Source organism: Fistularia commersonii, chromosome 3 (assembly GCF_037954325.1).
Source record: "Fistularia commersonii isolate RoL2024-O1a breed Wild chromosome 3, RoL_Fcom_v1.0, whole genome shotgun sequence".
In the NCBI taxonomy this organism is placed as follows: Eukaryota; Metazoa; Chordata; class Actinopteri; order Syngnathiformes; family Fistulariidae; genus Fistularia; species Fistularia commersonii.
In genome coordinates, this window is record NC_141286.1 from 1,601,587 (window position 1) to 1,619,190 (window position 17,604).

General features: G+C 36.9%; 1 protein-coding gene across 11 annotated transcripts in view; it reads right to left on the reverse strand.

The window, feature by feature from the left end:
- The window catches only part of myo18ab (myosin XVIIIA b), a 153,723-nt gene that overhangs the window by 122,295 nt on the left and 13,824 nt on the right, over positions 1-17,604 (reverse strand). For 5 of the 11 annotated variants that reach the window (XM_086141034.1, XM_086141023.1, XM_086141014.1 and 2 more), the window contains exon 1: positions 1,211-1,359. The exons of 2 other annotated variants lie outside the window; for them this stretch is intronic. The gene's annotated coding sequence lies outside the window, so the exon portion shown is untranslated. Of the gene's footprint in view, positions 1-1,210; positions 1,361-17,604 lie in introns of those variants that run through there. 4 more of the 11 variants (XM_086141040.1, XM_086140979.1, XM_086140954.1 and 1 more) reach the window with 1 other exon arrangement.

Consider the following 17,604-nt stretch of genomic DNA (forward strand, 5'->3'; position numbering starts at 1 on the left):
ATCGTGTTGTCTCTTCAAAACATGTCATCACATGTCAACAGGACCAGATGGTTCCTTCCCGCTGACCGTCCGGCAAACATGAATCGGTAAAACTGAGACAAATATTGTTTTCCAGAAGAAACTAAAACTGATTCTGACATATTTTCAAGAAGAACATGCAACCTAGCATGACCTAAAAGCACTTGATACGCAGTCCAAATAGGCAGAAGATTGATTAAATCTTTATCCTCTGATAGAGCAGGCCTAATCAAAGAGACAAGGTTTTCCGCAGGTCACATTTTCGGTTTTACTCAGAAGCAAGTGTTATTGCTGTGGTGAGACCAGCAGGTCCACCTGAGGACATCAGATGGTACTGGAGAGTGGGAGCTGCTCGATGGATTTCACACATTTTAAACTGGAACGAAGAAAATGAATTCCGGTTATTGAGCTCCTGGAGTAGGCCGAAAGACTGATAGTTGGTGTATATACATTACTATCAATACCTTAATTGCCTAATGATTTAACTAATAAATATGATTAATTTTTTTAATTTTCTAATCTTTTCTTCTTTACTTTTAAATAAAAACTCCATTGTGAATTGCTGCCTTAAACAACACTTGAATGGACTTCTTTTTTTTTTTTTTTAAATGTTATTCAACAAAATATAAATTTTAACAATGCTGGTCAACGCTTTCGATGACCAGCTACTTGCCAATCAGTCTCCCATAATATTTCAAAATTTGTATTAACTATCAGCACTGGAAAAAAGACAACGGGTCATGACCCCCGATCAACGTGACACAATACTTCTCTCACGACTCAGTACATATATTTAACAAAATGTATGTAATCCAAGTGCCTTGCCCAAAAGTAGAAAAGTACCAATTTAAACCGAAATATCGATCTTGCCTTCATTTTTCCATTAGTCCTGTCAATGTTCACACTCTTGAAGTTCCCCTAATCAAACTAGAAACACCTGATCTTCACAATACTTCTTCTTTAGAAACTGCTGCATTCTCTTACTAGCAGCACCTGGGTGTAAAATGGAGAACCGCCACCACAATGTCACAAAGACGTACTGTTAGATTCTACATTGAGCTGGAAAAATGAACTGCACTCCCTCTCCTTCCAGCAAACTCCATTCTAAAAATAGATGGGCATTCAAATCCCATGTCTCTCTTAACACTTTCTTCATTTAGGACTTTAAAATGGTTAGTGCCAAGTCTTATACCTGCCAGGGACGTTAATCCGTATCCAAAGTGTCCAAGAAACCAGCGCCCGGGTTCAAAACTGTCCAAAGTAGAAGAGGAAGGGAATGGAGTTCAGAGTGACCCAGCAGGATTGAGGAATGGCACCGGGCTCTGACAGATGATCTGATAGGCCAGCTATTCCTGACACTGGACGGCCGGGACCTGTGGGGACAGCTGTTGTGATAGGGTGGCGTTGGAGGGGGGATATAAATAGAGCCGGGGCGACTCTCCCATCAAGCTGTCCACTGCCCATCAGCCGTCACCTACACATGCTGCTGCAGTTGGACCACTTTCAGCTGTTTGTGTGTGTGTGTGTGTGTGTGTGTGTGTGTGTGTGTGTGTGAGCACAAAAGTTTGGGAATGTGCAAGGATTCAACACTATTATTGCCATTACACAGAAGTATAGAAAGTGCAGCAACGTGACTAATAATGAAAACTAGAAGTGAGCGTCTCACATTATTACAAGTATATTATCAGCCCCTACAAGGTTTAGATCATGACTACTTGGGTTTGACATCACTGCGCATTCAAGGCACCCGGGTGTTAAGAGGCCATAGCTGAGGTTTAATCGTGTTTGTTTAAATATACAGCAGTGATACGTTTGCTTCTTCTTTTTAAAGACGAGTCAAACTACCAGGAAGATATGTTTCAGATGTTTAAGTGGATGTAGACAATTAGGAAAGTGAGTCTTTAAGCTACTCCTAGACATTTTTCAGACACTGTTGGACTTTAGGCAATTTCTTACGCCGAAAGAAATTTACGTGGGACTTGTAACAGAGAGATTGTTGTCTGGGAAAAGATGAATTCAATAACTTGGCCTTCATCTACATCATTTGAGAGAATACTGTAACAAATGGAGACGAGAATGCGTGATTGTACCTTTCCACTTTGTCCAGTCATCGTCAAGCACAGCAATCCCACATCAGCTCCTCAAAACCAACTTTGTCTTCTTTTAACTTTGAGCAGATATTCTTTCACACATTATCCGGACTATGTCCACTCTGCATCACAATGCTAGAGTGTATGTTGTAAGTCTTCCTGTGTGAAACCGGTCCAACTGGCCGAGAGGAAGAGGTTTGATCACGTAAAGGAAGGCCGAGCACAGAAAACAGAAGCAAAGATGAAAACGTCAACAATGGAAGCCGATCATACCGAGTACATACCGATCAACCACACAAAAATTATAATTGATCACTGGTTTTATAGATGATGTAAGTAAAAGTTCTATCAAACCTGCTTTTAAATATATTGTTTAAAGGTTTGACTTCCCAGAGCAGTTTCATGGGTGAAACTGTCAACCACTAGATGGAGCCAAGCAACTAGAACAACATCAGCATGTGTTCAGACTCCAGCAACCACACAAAGCCTCTATTATGTCCCAAGGGCTGGCATGATATTGAAGAGGGAACACCACAGCAATGGAGATCGAGCGTAAACACACCGGAAGGTGAACTTGAACTGACCACAGTGGAGGAAAGGTGGGGTAAAAGAGAGAAATGTACCGACGTAACATAATGCACAATGGTGTCTCTCGCTAAAGAAGAAGTGTGAAACGGGAAGGAATTGGACAGTTTTACATTGAAGAAGGATCTAAAATGCGCTTATCTGATTCCTGTGTGTAAAGGGACAGATGATCTACAGAGGCTGCATCATTCAAAAGTGTACATGGAAGGTTCAGTGTTGTGCGTTCAGTCAACGCGGTTTAAGAGGATACAGTCTACAGTAGCTCTGCAAGTTTAAAACATCGCAAGAGATTCACTCTCGTGGTCCAAAGCAGAGTAAAGCAGAAAGAAAACCTATTCATGTTGACAATATATCTACCAAGAAATGAAAAAAGACATAAGTAATAGTTATAGTGATTAGTGATGGTATATGTAACTTGCAGGACAATGACAATACAATCTAGACAAAAAAATATATATCTATTTTAATAGATAAAGTAAGACTTATTATTTCTTACAGCTATTTGTAAGAAAATACATGCAGATCGTAAGGAATTTTCCTTGAAATTTAAAATTAATTAAGTGTCTCAAAATGGCAAATAATTCCCCTTGATAAACACATTCCTGAAACTGAAAATAAACAAAAATGAGTTGAAATATTTACATTATATGTATGTTATATGTACGCATCTGTACATTTAATGCTGAATCAAGTTGAATAGAATATTGGCATTATTGAATTGTTACAATTAGAAAAAAATAACTTTCATTTGTATGCCTATACAAAAAAAATTGAATTCATACATGGAAAAAAAAGCATGAGATGTAAAGAATGACATGCACTATCACTGATGCCACTTTTTATACCAATAAAATTCTTTCGTCCAGCATAACATCATAACTTTTTGAAAGAATAACTATATTGGCCAACCTTCGTCAAATTTAAGATGGTAATACATCTAGGTTTTAGTTGGAAAATAAGTTTGAAGGACCACACCGTTCCACAATGCATTCCTGCAAGCCAACTGACCACAAGTGAAGTTAAAGTATGAACATTGTTACTGTGGAACATTAAAACAACCTTCATATTACAACATCTCTACGTAACATGGTTTTTACCATCGCCGAGTGAGACGCGTCAGTAACTTGTGTGAAACATGTCTAGACAACAATATACTGTCTCATTTGGAAAACCATGGTGTCATTTCCAGCATACTGATTTCAAGGGAACATGGCTAGAGATGCCTATCATTCATTTCCTTGGTATTGAGGCTTTTCTAGGATGGTGTTCTCAGACAGATTTCATAATAAACAATAAAGCTACTTTTTATGAGTTACTGAAGAAACAGTCCAATGGGGGCGTGAGTTTGGGAGTTCCTGGAGTGAAATGAAAAGAGCAGTTATTCAATATAATATGCTCGCTATATTGTGATTTTAAGAGCTTGTTCAAAAAAAAAAATATATATATATATATATATATATTTTTTTATTTCCTTTTGACTGCTTCACATACTGTGTTTAGAAACATTAGGTCACAGCCCTTCTCCTTTCACCTCTTCTTTGACATGGGTCAACTTCACATCGCATTTCCACAACGACACGTGACGCTACTTTCATGCTCCAAGCAGAACGTTCTCCGTTAGGCTCTGATAGCAGCAGATGGTAACAGTAGTTGTTGCCAAATCTCAAATCTGTCACACACACACACAAACACACACACACGCACACACAGGATTATACCATAATCTATTCAATCATTTTGCCATCAAGAGAACATTTTCATTCTGGGGGAAATGAATGTATTTGTAAGGGACAAGTTGATTTGGCCACCGGACTGAAATGAGTGGCTCCCATTTTGACACCCTTGCTTCACATTTTAGACACATCACCATCCATATAACCTCTTAAATTTACATTATCAATTTTTTCATGATTTTTTTTTCTATTATTAGAACATTTCAAGCTATTTTTCTCTATTTTCAGGTTAATCTGATCTGCATCTTTCAGATATTTCTTGCAATTCTAGTCTACAAGTCAAGTCGTACAATTTTCAGTGTGTGCTGATTTAAAGTCATTATTTGCCTATTAAAAGCTAATGTTTCATACATTTTAAGATGAATTAAATATCATTTATGACTAATTCATTTTGCTGATCTTTAATAAATGTACTTCTTGTACTTCCTATAAAAATCTTATTCTGCATAAATTAGTGAACCGTATGTTGTAAAGGAAATTAATTTTCTATTTTCAAGTTAAAATCTCAAGATGCAATATCACATTTCCAAAATAAAGTTTATTTATGGTTACACAGTTTTGTCTCTGCCTCCTTCAGATAAAAATTGTGAAAAATTTATTCGATGGGAAACCAAAATGTCCAAAAAAAGTGATAAGGAATGACTTGCTCACATAATAAAACTAGGTAGACATGCCATTTATAGTGTCACTAAGGGTCCAGTCTATGTACAAAATGTAATCAACAGACGTCCCAAAAGTTGTTACGATCCTGCATTCCAATCCTGCAATCAGCTACATGCGATCGTATAGATATTCTTTTATCATCCCTTGCAACTGAAAAAGAAACTGATTAAGTCAAAATATCATAGGTCATTTGAAATACAGAAACAATTCAAGCAAACACAGTGTAAAGGGCCCCTACTATGCACACATTATGCACCATCATAAAGTAAAAGATGCTCAAGACAATTGACGTGTGTGTGTGTGCGCACGTGTGTGTGTGTGTGTGTGTGTGTGTGTGTGTGCGTGTGTGTGTGTGCGAGATGCCTTACTGAACAACTCCATATCTCAGCTGGGAGGCAGATGTGAGTCACACAGAGTGCATGTTGTCTTTGTGGGTATAGATGCACATGTGATACTAACACATATTTCAGCGCACACACACATACACACACACACACACACACTTGCTTGCATGCACTGAACAGGAAGCATTCAGAATTTTTATTGTCCTCCTTTTCAACAAAAGTTTCCATGTATCTTTTGATTTGGTAACTTTTAATGTGTTATATAATCTACACACCTGTATATTACACACAAAGTAAAGTCTAATAAAAATAAAGCTTCATTTATTCATTAAGTTCCACGAGTGATCTGGAAGTTATGGGGAAACTTTTTGCCTATATCAGCAGTCGGCTGAAAAATGAGAAAGTAAGGAGCTAAAACTATCAAGAAATTACATTAACAACTCTTGGCTAAACTTCTTAAATACGGTTTAAGATACTTCTTAAAACATGAAAAGCGAAATTAATGCACAAAATCATAGTTTTCATCCATTTTAGCATGACACATTCAAAGAGCAGGTTGCATCATTCCCAGCCTTGTAATAGCTAATGATGTTACTTGGAATTTGTCTATAATATCTACATAATATCTCTCCCAGTAATTGCAGGTACATACAGAAGAGAAGGAATCCTACTTCTTTAGCTGTCAGCTGACACGAGTATATTAACTGAATGGAGGATTCTTCACAGGACAGTCAGAGAGGTTGAAGTACTTTTGGAGTTCCAGTACTATTTCTATGAAGAGCTGCTCATCTGAAAACATGACAACCAGGCTGAACAGCAATCAGCGGCAGCCATGCCTTACTTCCTCCTGCATGCTAATTCAGCCTGCCAACAGTAATCTCTGTGGAATGCCTGCGTCGGACAAAACATGGATATTGCTATTTAAACAAGTCCTACGTTTCCAACAATTGTGACCTGGTCTGTGTGGGCCAGCAGTTGCTTCACAGGAAACAACCTTCCAGGATAAGACATGGATTAACACCATCAGGGACGATCATTTTCACTGGCAGCTTTGACGCCGTCAGCTACTCGCCGTCAGCAGCGACTTCTTGTGCACGATAACTTAATAATGAATTCTGACCTGGTCAATTCTCACTTCTACGTTGATGGTGGAAGTTCAGTATCATCACAGCAAAGGTCCAGTATTTCTTATAGGGTGTAGTTTTCTTGTGCCATTAAATAGTTTGTAAACAAGAAGTATTATAGATACACTTATCCTCGGGTTCACTAATGTAAACTGGATGAAAAGATTGCTGAATATTGTTTCCTGAAAATAAGTATTGTTCTTTCCCGAAGAACATCTGAATGGTTGATTTGTTAAGTGTGTTTATTTTTTCTTTGTGTGTTTATGGTTGAAAATCTGGTTTCAGACAAAAACCAGAGGCAAACAGTTGGGCTTAACTTCTTCATGACACAGCAACCAAATGAAAATAAAAATAAAAGAAATCCCTTTAGCTTATTTAGTCATAGTCATAGAAATGATAACTAAATGATTTTGTAAAAATCTATAATTGTTTGAGAAGATCCTGAATTGAATTATGGGATCTCAGAATTGAATGTATTATCTAAACTAAACATCAAATAATGATTATTTACAGAGGACAAACATCCAACATCACATTATTAAAACAATAATACTTTGAAGAAAAATGTAACTTTGCATTTTTAAATGTGAATTACATAATCAGCGCACACACACACACACACACACACACACCGTGGGGAACAATGAGTCCGTTACACAGCACGTCCACTGCCCACACAAGCCTCTGGGCTTGGATCTGCTGAGGGATGATAGATTTAGCACTGTGCTATTCACTGCCCTGTTTGCCCAAACAGAAACACAACTCCAGATAACATGAGTGGCACTCCATGCCTGCTGGTGCGTCACCTTTGAGTATGTGTGTGGGTGTGTGTGTGGGTGTGCGTGCTCATTAATAAGTGATTTTGCAGGATATGCCACAGTAGCTCACCTGCATATTGATCTATTTATAGGTATATTTGTCCAATACTTTCAGCTCCTTCAAACACCAAAGACAAGAAGATAAAAAAGAGCCAAAACACCAAAACAGCTGCAGAGAAAGCCTGTGTCCTTGCGAACTAAACAATGCAACGGCTACATATGAGTGTTTGGAGCCAAATTTGGACTGATCAGTCATCGACGAACGTGCACACCCCGACCCAAATGACAAAGACGACCCCAGACTTTATAACGAGTGGTGCCACGACTGTTGAGCCGCATTTTGTAATAACAGTGCATTTTGTAATAAACATCCAAAACGTAATAACTTTTTCATTTCATTTTGTAATACAGCCGAATTTTGCAATAAACTGCCCCAACGCGTTTTAAAATAAATTTTGCCGCATTATGTAATAAGTTATTACATATTGAGAAGATTATTACAAAATGCACTTGCAACTTTTTTATTCTCTAGGAAATGTAATAACATGGTGCATTATGTAATAACAATTCTAAAGCATAGTTTATTTGTCTGTTAATTGTATTTTATTTTACTTTAAAGTATTTGTAAAAGCTAGGCCTATTATTAGTATCACTGTATTAGCCTAGTAGCTGCACTTAGCAATTACTATCAGTACACTATTCAAAGGTTGCATTAACAGAGAATATTCTATAAATTCCATGTTATTACATTTCCTAGAGAATAAAAAAGTTGCGAGAGCATTTTGAAATAATCTTCTTAAAATGTAATAACTTATTATATAATGTGGCAAAATGTATTACAAAATGCTTCTGGGCAGTTTATTACAAAATGAAATGAAAAAGTTATTACATTTTGGACGTTTATTACAAAATGCACCTTTATTACAAAATGCGTCTCAACACACGACATTCAGCTCTAAGCGAACGGTCTGTAAAAATCGGTTTATCTTCATAAAGATCAGTCAAGTCTTTCAAGTCTTGTTGTGGTTAATATCAGACGTATTCATGATTCTTTCTTTGAGGTTTGATCTCAAAAAATGTAGCACCACAGACTATGTTTTCAGGATATTTATATGTCAAAAGAGAATAGTTGTGTTGGAGTGAGTGTTCTAACAAGAGCAAAAAAAAAAAAAGATTGTAATCTTGGCTGTGTGTTTGAACATGCTCCGAAATGCTACTTCCCTCTGTCCCAGATACAAATAGTAGCAACACCCATCCAATGGCTCTAAGGGGAATTTAAATGGGAGTTCCTGTTCACTCCAACCCCCTCGATCCAGCTTTGAATTCCCTGTGACTCAAATGAAAAGGCTGGACTGACTCTGGAGAAAGGAAATGGCAGATCTAGATCCGCTGCAACTCTTACGCCGAACAAAACACTTCCTGGCTTTGGCCCTTTTCAGAATGGATAATTAAACACACACACACATCCAGAAAATGCAATTGGATGGTTTTTCATTAACAGCAAACTGAAGTTATCAAATCCACAGAAAAGATTTAAAGTTTCGGATAAACTCTATTGAATTGTGACAGAAAATAGAGAAAATGAAGGATAAAAACACCTTCCCTTTTTGGACTCTTCAATATGATCTAAAACAAACACAAACTAGGGTGAAACAAACTGAAGATGCTAATGATTTTTTTATTATAACTTTCAGGCAGCCTCTTTGTTGATATTCTATATTTGGCGTGACAGGAATTCTCCGGCTTGTCCAACAATAATAGCTGTTTCTTGTCAGCAGTCTGAACAAGGGACCTATGGAATATTCAAATCCTGCCATCATATATAGAACTGGTAATCAGCCTCTAAACACAATTCCTAGCGCTGAAAAAAATATTGCACAAAAAATAACAACTGCTGTCACTGAGAACCAAACACTGGGAAAACTTAACCCCATGTAACAAACATCAACTTTTCATATTTTGCATATAATGCAGAACAAACATTCTTGTAATTCCTCCAGACCCTCACGCCAAAAAAAAGATAGCAGCAGAACAGCCCTTTCCCATGAAGCTGTTTTCCCTTTTTAATAGCAACCATTCTTGTATCTTTTATAACAAATAGAGTACTTCTGATCATAATTTTTTTAAAGAATTTCCAAGAATTTCTTGGAAAATTTATGCCATTTAAATACCTGTATGTAATTTGCAAAGATTCTTACCTTGCTACTTACTGCTGATGTTTATTTGATCTTGACAATTTATTGATTGCATTTTCTCATCATTTTGCATCAGCATGTTAAGAAAAGAAAGTATTCGGGAATACTTCAATCTCTTTATTGTGGCTTTTGGAATTCTTTCTTAATTCAGCAAGCTAAAACGACAAACAAACTATTTAATACTAAATACTACATTTAAAAAAAAATATTAAAAAATTGTTATATTGTCATCCCCCTGTCCCCCACAACTATGGTATCAGTTTTAAGCTCGGTATGACTGTAAAGTGCAATAAAATAAACTACAGAGACACATATTTAATATGCCATATGCTTGATCAATTTGTTATATCTCCTTTTGCAGCTGGACACAGGTTGTGAAAGTTGTGAAAATGGTGTTATTATGTTTGGTTCATATTTGGTTGAATGCTGAAAAACATTTGACATTGATATCGCCTCACTTTTAATTCAAAGTACCACAATCCAACATCTTTCAAATGTCAATACATTAACCTCTATTCAAGGTGACGTTTTAATGACTTTTAGCTGGTTTTAAGTCCACATTTGGAGTTTATCTTAACGCTAAACGAAGCCATTAAAATGAATGAAAACAAACCACCAAAATGCACCGTCTGCTCGAAGTCTTTTTGACATTGATATTTGACAACTGACGTGACATTTCAGGACAGCGAGTTGTTACGGTCTATTCAAACTCAATAGCTACTCAAATGTGATCAATATAAATCAGAATTAAAAGATGAACTATAATATTGGGCCTATCGAGTGTCTGTGCATCTTCTGACTAGACCTCTGTCAGGGGTCGGCAACCTGTAACACCCAAAGAGCCATTTGGACCCGGTTTCCTCCGAAAAGAAAACACTGGGAGCCGCAATTACTTTTTGACGTCTAAAATAAAGGTACCACTGTATATATTGCTTTTTATTACCTTTACACTTTGTTTAAACAAGTGTGTCGTGTGTTGCTTCTGAAATTCACAAAGTATTATGGAGAAAATAAAATTTTATCTATGTAATGAACTCATTTTGAGCTTTGGGCTTTCAGAGCGTGTAGCGGAGCCTTGACCTGAATTTTAAAAATAAATCGGGAAAAAAAAATCACTGTGTCAGTAAACAATAAAAAATAAATATTTGCAAAATATCTTCATAAATATTTATTTTACCTGGTTTATGGGACTTCTGCGCCTGGACTTCTGCGCACAGCATCTCCAAATCGGGACTTTACCGACTGGCGGGTATACCGGCTTCCGCCAGTGTGACGTTATTTTGAGCGGCGAAAAATAATAAATATAATTCTATTTAATATTTCAAGATCACAATAATCTTCCAACTTAGAACTAAAAGTAAAAAAAAGGAATTAACACAAATGAAATACACTTCAATTAAATATTTATAATTTATTTTCCTCAAGCCACTCGGAGCCGCGGTGTAAAGATGGAAGAGCCGTGGGTTGCCGACCCCTGACCTATGTGATTAATGTATTAAGAATATAAAACTATGTGTGTATCAAGTCATCTTTTTTTATTAGCTGTGGTAGTCCAGTGTGCTCCACCAGTGGCAATGTAAAGAGAAAGGTTCGTTGATGTGTGCTGTCAGGTGCACTGACTGTGGGGTCTGCTGTGTCACTGTGCTCAGTGGACAGAAAGAGTGTGCTGACAGCAGTGTTTTAGAGGAGCAGCAGTCAGCATTCAAAGTGGCCAAACAAGCTGTGGCATCTGACAGACACGCACTGCAGCTCTGGGCTCTGAAAGAAAGGCAGCAGAAATAACTGAATGGGTTCATGGGAAATGTGGTCCCAGCAAAACTTGGCGGTGACAAATATACGGCTAGTAATCCGGATACGAGCAGATCTGAAACGTGCTAACAAATAAAAATATTTTGCAATATTTTTGTTTTATCTTATCTGTTTATTAACTTCAAAATAATTGCTTTTTGGGACATTTAAATAAACAAAATCAGAGAATATTCTGTTCTTGCTCCAGCTTCCAGGGAGATCTCAGGAATATGTTTCTCCACGCTAAAGTTGCTAATTTAAGGGTCCCTTCACTCAGTATTTTTGAAAAAAGATAGGAACTTTTCTTGTCTTCAGAAATAAGCACTATTTTGCCTGAAAGTGGTACCAAACACTGGTATTTCCCTTCTGCATTTCATGGCTTTTCAGACGACTGCAAGCTTCTCAAGAGTAAACATTAGAATAAACTATCATTCAGTTTCTTCTCTGTCACTGAGCTGAACTTTCTGATACATGGAATTATTCTAAAGTCTTTGTGAATTAAAGTTGGGTGAGTCTTCACAGAATGAATGTGTGAAAACATACTGTCACGTCACTGTCACACCAAAGCATATTTAGAATTCAGAAGAATGACCTGAAAATATTTTTGTTTTGTTTTTTCGTCCCCCACACAAACCCCAGAGGATTCTGCGAGCTGGATTATTAACCACAGCTTTCCACCGGCTCCCAGTGATCAAACTGAGAGCAAGAATCAAATGAGTATTAGCAAGATCCCTGTATTTTCCATGAATGTTTTGGTTTTGCCATAGGAGGACATGAATGTGTACAGAGAGAAAAATGTTGACAAAGAGGAATCTTAGGTATGCAGCACACTTTAAAGAGCAATGGTCCCTCCCTACCACCAGGTTCTTTGTCTAGAGATCAGCCAGAAGAGACATTAATATAGCATTAAAATAATTCCTTACATTCTCCTTTCAATACTGAAAGTATCTCCTGTTTATTTCTTTTTTTTTGGTGAATGCTTTCTTTCTGTATCTTGGGGCAATTCTTTGTTAAATTTGAGGCACTTCCTTTGATTCTAAGATAAATTCTAGATGTCTACAGATGATCGTTTTAGCTGATTTTTAAGGTAATTGTTCATAAAACCATCAACTAAACTAAAAATGAAGATATTAAAAATGTAACACTGAAGAAAACGCTTGTCTTGATGTAAAAATAGACAATGTTCCATGCCTGGATGTACAATACAATTATAATTACGAACACAATACCACAGTAAGACAAGCCAGGAGAGCGTGAACATGATATACAAAGCACCCAACTATTTCAACCAACATCAGTTAGTATTTAGCAGACTGCTGAAATGAATAAGCCGTCACTGTAGGCACTCTCAATGACCCTACATTCATGTTAGCGGGAAGCGTATGTCATCGTCTCGAAACACAGAAATCACTGTTGTGACATGCTTCATGAAACGGGGTAAAAAAAAAAAAAAAATCCAATTGCGGATTCCGTAAGCAGAGCTTCAGATCTATTTAGGATGTGGAGAGGAGGTCTGCAGAAGGGCAGTGTACTGAGGTCAACATACCGTGAACTCCACTTTATGTTTGTTTATGTTTAAGAGGGAACACTGTGTCTCACAGGGACGTGTTTTTAATAGCTTTGGGACAATAGAGCTATATCAAGCTCTGGATACACAAAAACTACTTATTGAGGGGAAATCTTCTCACTGGGTTTCGAACAATTTTCTTATGTACATCAACATTCACTTTGTTTTTTACATCATCACGAGCTCTGACACCGAAACAAAACACCTACCAAAAGAACAGCTGCTCCTTTTTACTGTGAAGTATTTCCTTCAGTCCTTCATTATTTACAAGCCAGCAGCACATTGGTGAATAATTCAGATAGAGTGTGAGCATCACAACCATCCCAACATCCAACAACAGTCGGCATCCTATGTTTACAAGAGAAAAAAGATTGTGGAGTAGAAATTTGACAAATGGTCAAACTCTAAGAGAACACAATGAAGTATCCGTGTCCAAAACCGCATTGAATGTTCACACAAGAGCCTCCTCTTATCAAGAGAAAGCAGTATTAAGTGCTTGTGTCTTCTTGTGTTTCTGATTGGTAACACTTGAAAATTTGATGACCTATGTGCATTCAAAAGCCGCCGAGGGAAAGAAGCTCAGCCAAAAGCAGAGACATTTAAGGGACGGTGACTTCTCACTCAATCTGAAACAACTTTATGATAAAGTACTTTCTACAAACATTGGTTTCTTTGCTCTCACTGGTTCATAACAAGCTTGAGTAATAAATTATGCAGCGAGAAATTGCAAGTTGCAGTATACGTTGGAAAGAAGATGGTACACACGGATGTGTATTGTAATTTTAGTAAATAAGCAACCACAATTTCAACTATGGATTAGTGTTTTAAAAAGAAAATCTTGCAGTACTCCTGTGCATTAATCAGTTGTAAGACATAAACTACTTAACTGATGAGCTTTAATTTCAGAAAAAAAACAAGTAACTCATAATAGTCTGCCCTGGCCGAATGGAAATGTGTGAATGAATATATGAAAACAATATCCAAATAGAAAGAAAGCCATTTCCATCATGCATTGTACTTACCTACATTCCCCAAATATTACAGATTTATTACACAGACACACACACACACACACACACACACACACACATACATATATATATATATATATATATATATATATATATATATGTTTTTTTTGTTTGTCTTTTTTTTATTCTTATTCACAATTTCAATGCAGCTACCCCATGTACACCCCAGTTGCCCCTCAGGGACAAATGAAGTTTTTCTGATTCTGAAATGCAAAAACACAAAATACAAAACATAAACTGGTCTATTGCACTAATGCAGGCTTGTCATGCATAAGTGACACATGGATGCAATAGCATTTACACTGCTGCATTGTAATTGTAAAATCATGGTTATTGATAATCTTCATTTAAGTGGTTAATAATTACCATATTCATTATTCCTTTTAAACATCTCATCAGATGATGTCATCGTTGACCCATAAATAAGAGCCTTAGATGGTTCTATGTTTACAAGCATAATGTGCAGTCTTGAGGTTTTCTTTTGTTTTTTTTAAGTCTTTTTCCAGAAATTGTAGTAATCCTCTGTAACTGCAAGACAGTTAATTCTAAACCTTATTTCTCTTTCACAAAACCAGCACTGGTTAATCCCAGTCTCTGGAAAGGCATTAGGGATTAGCTCTCAGCAGGATGGCCAGCTCAGTCTCAATCTAGCATCTGGTAAGAGACTGATCTGGCTAGTTGGTCATTGGATGCTACGAAGGCCCGAGTGAGAGGCAACGGCTCTGAAAGAGGATTAAGAGCAGCGACAGTGTTTGGTTAACCTTTTGTAATTAAATAAGACGCATCAAGCACAAATCCTTTAACAGTCAGAGGAGAGGTTGATCGTGACAAATCAGAAATGAAACTGCAGCAGTGGACATGTTAGCATAACCAAAGCATTAGTGCTTTAATAAGACTTTTATAAGACTCTTCTTTCTTATATCCCATGCGGAATATTTCAAATTAGTTCTGTATATAACTTTCTATTAAAGTAAGAATCCAGTGAAAGTCACTGTTGTGACTCATAAGTCAATTAAAAACATGTGTTTAAAGAAACAGAGCTCCCTATATATATTTTTTAATTGACAAAGTGGTACACCAGCAAATTTTGGAGTCATAAATTAGTGACCTGGATTTAAAGACATAATATAATGCTTTGATTTAAAAGTCATGTTTTTGTATACGCATGAGGTTTTAAGTCACACTTTCAGTGTCTGCCTGAAATCTCACCATGTCTTGCAGTCTGTATAAAATCAAATTTGGGGTGGAACTACTTGCTCCACACTGATGTCACAGTGTCCCTGTATAGAGATGGAAGAAACACCAGAAGACCGTGACAATAAACAATTCTGATGTAACACAACATCAGCAAAGAATGAATACTGGAATGGGGATGGCCTAGTTTTGTATGGTAAATCATTAAAGAGGTGGGCTTACTGTATGTTATGGCACCAATGCAGAATCTCTTCTCTCTTAGCCTTTAAGTTACCGCAGTCGTAGCTCAGTCTTGTCCTAAACTTAATTTCAAACAAACATGTTTGATACTATCAAGTCTTAGCGCTGCGTCACCATAAAGACTGAATAAAGACTAGAACCACTAGATGAGCTCTGACAAAACCAGAAAAGGGAAACGTGGGAGGCAAACAATCACCAGATCCGGTGTTTGTATTGGTGGCAGAGACAGTATTTGTTTGCCTAATGGATGAACAAGAACAGTGACTGAATATGGACAATCAATAATCAATACGGACCATCCATAAAGAGGAGCAGATGGTGGAGCCGAGGGCGGAACAGCCCCGCTGGCACAATGGCAATATTTCAACATTTCATGACCCAGAGAGAAAAAAAAAAAAGAAAAGCAATAATAATTATTAAAAATAATAATAATAATAATACATTTCACTGATGTTGGAGTTACTTCCCTTTATTTTATCTAACTTTATTTTACATATTACACATATTCTAAATTTATAGATGTCAATTTATTCTAGGTTGCCATGCTACCCTTTATGCCCTCCGATTGCCCCTCAGGTACAAATAAAGTTTCTCTGATCTCATTGTTTGTCTTCTGATTGTTATTATTGGACTGAAATAGTAGAGGCTCTACAAATACCCAGTGAAAACAATACATGATGGCAAAAAATTTTACCATGATGGCAAAAAAAAAGACTTAAGACTATACAAGCCAGTCTTAAGAGGTGAGCGAGTATAAGTTGATAGTTTTACATGAGTCCTAACAAAATCTAGAGTGTTAAGTTGAATAGTGTAAGCCCAGCATAAGACATTGCTATGTGTCTCCCTGTCATGTCCACATCTTTGAAAACATGGAAAAGGATTCAAAAAAAGTGTGTAAGTTACGAATCAACCGACCAAATGTGGTACCTGTTTTTAGGTTGTTTTAAAGAAACGAACAATTCAACCCAATATAAATGTGCACAACAGTCTCATGATAACTGAAAGAGCTTTGTGTTTCAAAAACCTGCTTTAGCAAAACACCTCTTACTCACAATCCGTGCATGTTTCACCTGCCCCACCTAAATCCAGTACCAAGTCTGAGTGTACAATCACATGATGTACTATATTCAGACAAGAGCACATTAAGAGGAAGCTGTCCATCTATGATTGATTTGTATGTTGCAAATAAAAATGGACTGTTTAGCAGGGCTGTACATATAAACAAATGTAAACGTATAAATACCATTGTTTTTCATTCATAATGAAACTGCCACCCCATACCCAGCAATGTCATGGTAACAGATTTGCTTTTTCCTTGCAAGTTCCTTGTAAATCCAGCCTCTAAGATACGATTAAATGGATTGAATTTGTAGAAACCAAAAATAACGATTTAATGGGTAAATTGTGGGCTTGTGTTTATGTCAAACAGACAAGAGGTAAGATAATGAAACTCACAACAGGTTTAAGATAGCCACATTGTTCAGACTGAAATTGTGCATACGTACAGGTGTGTGTGTGTGTGTGTGTGTGTGTGTGTGTGTGTGTGTGTGTGTGTGTGTGTGTGTGTGTGTGTGTGTGTGTGTGTGTGTGTATGCGACACTACTTGTAAGGTCACTTCACATCAATAGTTCTAAACTTGTCTGATGACATTCCTGTCATCTTTTCCTCTTTCTTCAGCTTACTATTCACTGAACTATGAGGCTTAAAGAAAGAATGAGGCACATCAACTTTTCTGATATGCAGCATGTCTTTTTCGTACTTGTGCCGGCCTTGTGGGGAAAATAGGAGATAGGTAAGGGCGTGAGAAGAAAACTGCCTTTTTTTTGTCCATAAATGATGAGAAAATTGTATTTCAAATCACATTTTATTGGTATTAACAGGGTATATCAATTTGTTTATAGCCAAATTAAATTGTGTTAGTCATAAAACAAAGAGGATGAAGCTAAAACAAGCTTCACATATCCTAATTCATGCACTCCAAGAAGCTGACATTTGAAAGAATGATGCCCACACAAACTTCACAAGTCTGCCAGTAACTGATAGCCCATTGTTTTGACTTGAAGCAATCCTCAGGCATACAGTTGTGGATTGCTTGTCTGTGAAAAACAAAAGGTTGCCTCGCATTTTAATTTGACCTTTCTAGACTTGGACATTCTGCATGCCAGCACTGGTGCTTTAAAACATGTTTAAACATCAGTGCCGAGGAAAGAAACA